Consider the following 6,007-nt stretch of genomic DNA (forward strand, 5'->3'; position numbering starts at 1 on the left):
AAGGACATAGCATTCCCTCCAATCCATCTTCCTAGGGTCCAGACTTCAGGCTTCTTTTATGTCAAGGTGAGGGAGGATGGGAGGGGTAAAGGTGACTGACAATTGCAGACATCTAGGCACCAACAGGGGTCACAGGAGGAGTCTGAAATCTCTGCATCTCTTTGTTCCCTATCCATTGACCTCTGCTGATCTAAGTCCTTCAAATCTTTGATAAACAGTCATTTATTTTGTACATACTTCCTCACCTCTTCCAAGAGGTACCTTCTGGCAAGGAGCTGTTCTTCCAAAAACTTATGCCTCAAGCAGAATTCCTCTAACAATGAGCATGAGGGCCACGAGAAATGCAGGCTAGGGCTCAGGTAGACTCACAGAGAATGCAGGCTAGGACTCAGGTAGACTCACAGAAGAAAGCAAACAAAGAAAAAGTTAACACTGAGGCGGAGAGTGAGTATCCAGCTGCTCCACACCGTGTGAAGGATCAGTCAGGTCTGGGTTCAGACCCTAGTTCTGCCGCTGGTTAATGCCACAAACGGGGAAGCTCTCTTCATTCGGAACTGCAGGCCCTGTGCTTACAAAGTGGGAATAATAGGGCCTAGTGCTGCGGTAAGCGTAAATGAGAGCTTGTATAAATCACTTCGTTAGTGGCTGGCAGATCGCACTAAGATTTTTTTACTTGGTGTTGCTCTAATTATCGACTTTCATCTGAGCCTCTTAATCTCTCAGGTAGAGCCTGTGGTGGCAAACTCAGTTCCTTTTCCCCAGCCTCTGCGTCTCTCACCTCTTCAGTCCAGCGCCTCCCCAACCTCAGGGAACAGGGCAGGCAGATGGCACTGCTCCTGCCCAGCGGTGTGGGTGCTGGAGAGCCGTGACCAGACTGAGCGCTGGACAGCAGGCCCTGCCCCCCGCTGAGCCCCGTGGTGCTGCGAGCTTTGCACTCTGCCTCTCGGGCAGCGCTGCTCATTAGCACCAACACGGGCACTTTAGAAACCCTGGTGCCAGGGCACGTCCCAGAGGATGAAATGAGCATCCTGGTGAAAACAGACGGAGCCAGGGTCCGGCTGCCCGCCACTACTCCAGCCAGTGCGGCAGAGACAGGGCTGAATCATAAATGAGTGTTTATCCCGATCCTGCTGAGTATGGAGAGCGGCAGGTCCTCCGGGAAAACTGCCCGCACCCACCAGAAGCCAGCTGCTTGTGTGGGGTGGAAGGAGAAAGGTCATGTGAGGAAGTAGGCAAAGGGAATAAAAATGAGTGCAGAGTGTGTTTTATAGGCGTGGGGAAGCGGGCAGTGTGAGCTGGGACTCTGTTGTTTGTTAATCATTCCGTGATAACAGGCAGTTCTCAGATGAGAATGGACTAAATGCTAGGATTGACTCCCAGGTTCAAGGCTGACTCCCAGGCCCCCGGGGAGGGGGAAGGGGGAAGTGGGCGGGCATACAACTCCCAGGCAGGTTAGAATGTGTTTTCTTTAATCAGAACAAAACAACTAATCAGAACAAAAATAAGTATGATTAATATTTCTTATAACTATAGCTAGTCCCCAATATTCTATTTCTGCCTCTAACATTTGGGGTGGGGGTCCAGCATTTTTTGTTTTAAGGCTTCCAAGAAGATCCTCACGTGCAGCCAAGGGTAAGAACCACTGTTCTTAAAGGACACTTAGCTCCTATAGCAGCATTCCAAATCTTTCCTCTTATTTATAAGTCCACAGTCAGATCAAAGCCATCCATAGAAGCTTTATCAGCTCTCCTCCTCCCCAAGCCAGACTCTGTTACCGTCTTAGAGAATGACATCACACTTTAGCTATAAAGTTAACCTAGCCCTCACAGACTTCTCTTTAAATAAAATATTCTATCAGCTACTACATTTCCCTTACATTCTTATTTTTAAAAAATATGTTTTTATTGATTTCAGAGAGAGAGAGAGAGAGAGAGAGAGAAACGGAGAGGGGGAGAGAGAGAGAGAGAGAGAGAGAGAGAGAGAGAGAGAGAGAGAGAGATGATGGGAGAGAATCATCAATTGGTTGGTTGCCTCCTGCACACCCCCAACTGGGGATTGAACCCGAAATCTGGGCATGTGCCCTGACATGGAATAAAACCCTGACTTTCTAGTTCATTGGTCAATGCTTAACCACTGAACCACATCTGTGGGCTCCCTTATATTTTTTAAAGTCTTCCTCTCTGCTATTCTTCCCCTTAATCTAGATTCAAGCCCAATTTTCCCTCCCTTCTAAACAGCAAACAAAAGTAATCTGTTTTCTCCCTGCTGGTGAGATTCCGGACTTCCCGCCTCTTCCCCTCTCTGCATATTAGCACCAGCATACTTCTGCCAGCGGACCCGCCGGTCGGTTCGCACTCCTGTCACTGCCTGAGCCAGTTCAGCAGACGCAGGTTGAATCACCTGTGAGTGTTTTTGCTAATCCTGCCGGCAGCATGGGAGAGCAGCAGGTCACCCACAGAAATCTGCTCTGCCCCCGCCCCCCAAACAAGCTGCTTATGATCAAAGGACAAAGATTACATGGGGAAAAGTAGGCAGAGGGTATGCCAGATGGGCAGTTTATATGTAGGTCTACAGCTTTGCAAAGACTGGGGGTCTTCAAAGGGCCTAGAGATATGCAAAGGGATGGGTGTCTTCAAAGAGCTGGTAGCTCTGGTTTCTGTAACAAGGTTGTTAATCTTTCCAATGTTGTTTATAATGTTACCTAGTGGCCCGGTGCATGAATTTGTGCACATTGAAAGGAAATTAATTAGAAGAAATATATTAATATTGCTATTCGCCCTTTTTCTATAATAGGAGTGTCAACCAAATTCACAATAATGAATGACAGATCAAAACATACACTTGCGGTTGGCACCAGCGAGAGTTTTATATGTATAGCGTGTATGCGAGTCAACTTGGCCTTTTATAGACAGAGAATGAACTGCTTCATTAGACCTGCTTTCTGATGCAGCTACACTTTTCCCAGCCCACTGAAGCACCCCAACTTCTCTTTCAGGTAATTGTCAGCAACACAGCAGTAAATATCAACACGAAGCAGATTATTATTGTAGATCATGCAAGGAGAAACAAAGGGTAAAATATTTAACTGCAGCAGTGTCTGACTATATTCTGTGCAGTGAGAAAACTGGAAGTCATTTTCAAGGTCCACCATTTCTTGTACTTTTTTTAGTTGGGTCACATTTCTAAGCTTTCTAAATCTGTTTTCCAGCTAATGAAAAGAAAATAGGATTCCACCAAGTCTCCTATCTACCTACACAGGATTTCTGTGAGGATCAGATGAGATGAGGCATGGGGAAATGTTTCACAGACATTTGGTTACAGTGTGAAATGTTTCCACCTGGCTATGAAGCAAGTGGTGTTTTCCTGGACTGGAAAGGAGGAGGCTAGTGCTAGGGAGAGGAAGCAGGGCATTGCTCTTGTCATTACTGGGACAGACACGTAGCATATTAGCCTTTCTATATAGACTAGAGGGCTTGTGCATGAAATTTGTGCACAGAGGGAGTGTCTCTCAGCCCAGCCTGCACCCTCTCCACTCTGGGACCCCTTGAAGGATGTCCAACTGCCAGTTTAAGCTAACTGCCTCTGCCTGCCAGCCTGATCGCCACTAACTTGCCCCCCTGCTAGCCTGATTGCCCCTATCTTGCCCCCCTGCTGGCCTGATTGCCCCTATCTTGCTCCCCTGTTGGCCTGATCACACTAACTGGCTCTGCCTCGGCCCTGGCCTAAGCTGCAGTCTGGACTCCCTCTGCGGGAGGGGACCTGTGGATCAGGGGAAGGAGCCCCCCCATTGCCCTGCTGCTGCTGCCACTGCCAGCTTGAGCCTGGGCCCTTTGCAGCTGCATCATGGCCCTTGCAGCCTCTGCCGCTTTGTCTGGAAGGACATATGGAAGGTTGTCCAGAAGACATCTGCCCTAATTAGCATATTACTCTTTTATTAGTTTACATAGGCAGCTCCCTGAAGGGGAGAATGGGCTGCATTTCCAGGTGAGCTCCCAGGTTTCACCAGGTTAGCATGTGCCTTCTTCAATCAGAACTAACAATTACAGTTAACAGAGCAGGATTCATATTTCTTACAATTATAGTTGGTCCCCAATATCTTATTTCTGCCCCTACCAATCACACAATCACATCACTGTCCTGCTCAAGAGTTCTTTTGTGTGTGTGTGTGTGTGTGTGTGTGTGTGACCAACTTTTATTTAAGAACAAACTTTTAAAAGTAAAAATGAATGAAACCATGTGAGATGAAGATACAAAGACAAAAATTCAATGTAGAAAAAAGGTCTTGCTGGGACACAGTCGAGGAGAAACGCCAGAGACATTTCACTGACCCACAGCAAGCTCACCTTGTGAACAGGAGGAAGCCGCTAATTTCTGATCCTGCCGGCAGCACAGGAGAGCAGCGGGTCATCTACAGAAATCCCCACACCTTCAGGGTTTCATTTTGCTCAGCCTGAGATCTCGCTCAATTCAAACTGCCTGTGACCGGCTCGGCCTAGAAGGGCTCTCCGTCCAATGTGCCCTTTCTTCCCCCTGTGGTCGCTGCTCTCACCTGTGCCTCTTCCTCCCGGAAGCTCTCCCAGTTTAACGTGGACTTCTCGAGGTGCATCTTCTGCTTCTTGGCTCCAATCTTCCCAAAAGGCTGCTCATTCCGCTGCATCTTTTTAATCCTGACCCAGCAGGGAGTGGCACCAGAGTGGAAGGGACATCAGTCTGAGGTTTTCCTTTCTCATTTTGTTTGAAGAAGGATTTGGCCTCTTTAGATGCAGGATCCACTTCCTTAGTCACCCTGACTTCTTCACCAGCAAAATCAAACACCTTGGTGAGGTTAACTTTCTCTCTCTCTCTAGGTTTCTCTAGCTCTTCTGCTTTGACCTACAGTTTGTTTGAACGAGTCTCTTCAGTCTCTTCTCTTTTTTTAACTTGTGGGCTTGAGGGCACTTTTTTTTTTCCTTTTTCTTTTTTGATGTCAGAGAGGAGGGGAGAGGGAGAGAGAGATAGAAATATCAATGATGAGAGAGAATCACTGATTGGCTGCCTCCTGCACCCTCCACTGGGGTTGGAGCCCAAAACGTGGCCATGTGCCCTTGACCAGAATTGAACTGGAAGGACTGCCCTAATTAGCATATTACTCTTTTATTAGTATACATAGGCAGCTCCCTGCAGGGGAGAATGGGCTGCATTTCCAGGTGAGCTCCGGTATGAGGAATTACAGACTGACTCTCTATGCTCTGAGCCAAACTGGCTAGGGCTCGAGGGCACTTCTCATTTTGGCCCCACATCGTTGAGGAAGCTGGCCCACAGTTCATCCTCCTTTTCCCTGGATCCTCCGACCTGCTGCCTTCTTCTTGCTCTGCAGCTGTGCCTTCCTCCTTATTGCGGTTCCTCCAGGTTCCCCGCTGGTTCCTCCTCTCCCTCTTCTAACGGGAGGGCAGGCATGCTCCGAGCCTCTCTTCGTTCCCTTTGGTTTTCTGTGTTTGCTCTTCACCATCCACTTCATCGTCCTTCATGTTTACATCATCTTCACTCCACTCCACCCGAGGGCACGCCGTGTGCGTCGTCCTCTGAGGAGAAGTCTTTGGAGTCGAATGCCTCCATGTCTCTGCCACACGGGCGCCAAGCCACAAGCCGGCAGCTGCTGACCCCCAGGCAAAGCTCTGGGACAGACCAAAGCAGAGGCATGGTTGGGGTGAGGCCCGCAGCCTTTAATGGTTCTTTGTTACTGTTACCATAGAAACATTCAAACGTGGGAGGAATTTTTGTGAGTTTATTTGAGCCACACTGTTGTCAACTGCAGGAAGCAGAATCTCAGTGGATTGGGATCATGCTCCAGAGAATTGCCTTTTTGTTTTGTTTTCACCTATTTTTACATTACAATCAAAAGAGAAGAGAGAAGGGTTACATGAAATCCATTGGTGATAAATTAGGGCGGCAGGAGAAAGCAGAGAGGGTGGGGAGAACTCTGGGATTGGATAAAAAGGAAATGACGGGGGGGGGGGAGGGGGCACCA

The 6,007-nt window shown here is 48.2% G+C and overlaps 1 pseudogene; it reads right to left on the reverse strand.

Annotated features, from left to right (window-relative positions):
• Positions 1-4,188: 4,188 nt before the first annotated feature.
• On the reverse strand, positions 4,189-5,595 carry LOC118710565 (annotated as a pseudogene).
• Between the last annotated feature and the right edge of the window lie 412 nt (positions 5,596-6,007).

The sequence above is a fragment of the Pipistrellus kuhlii genome, unplaced genomic scaffold (assembly GCF_014108245.1).
Source record: "Pipistrellus kuhlii isolate mPipKuh1 unplaced genomic scaffold, mPipKuh1.p scaffold_m20_p_77, whole genome shotgun sequence".
Lineage (NCBI taxonomy): Eukaryota > Metazoa > Chordata > Mammalia > Chiroptera > Vespertilionidae > Pipistrellus > Pipistrellus kuhlii.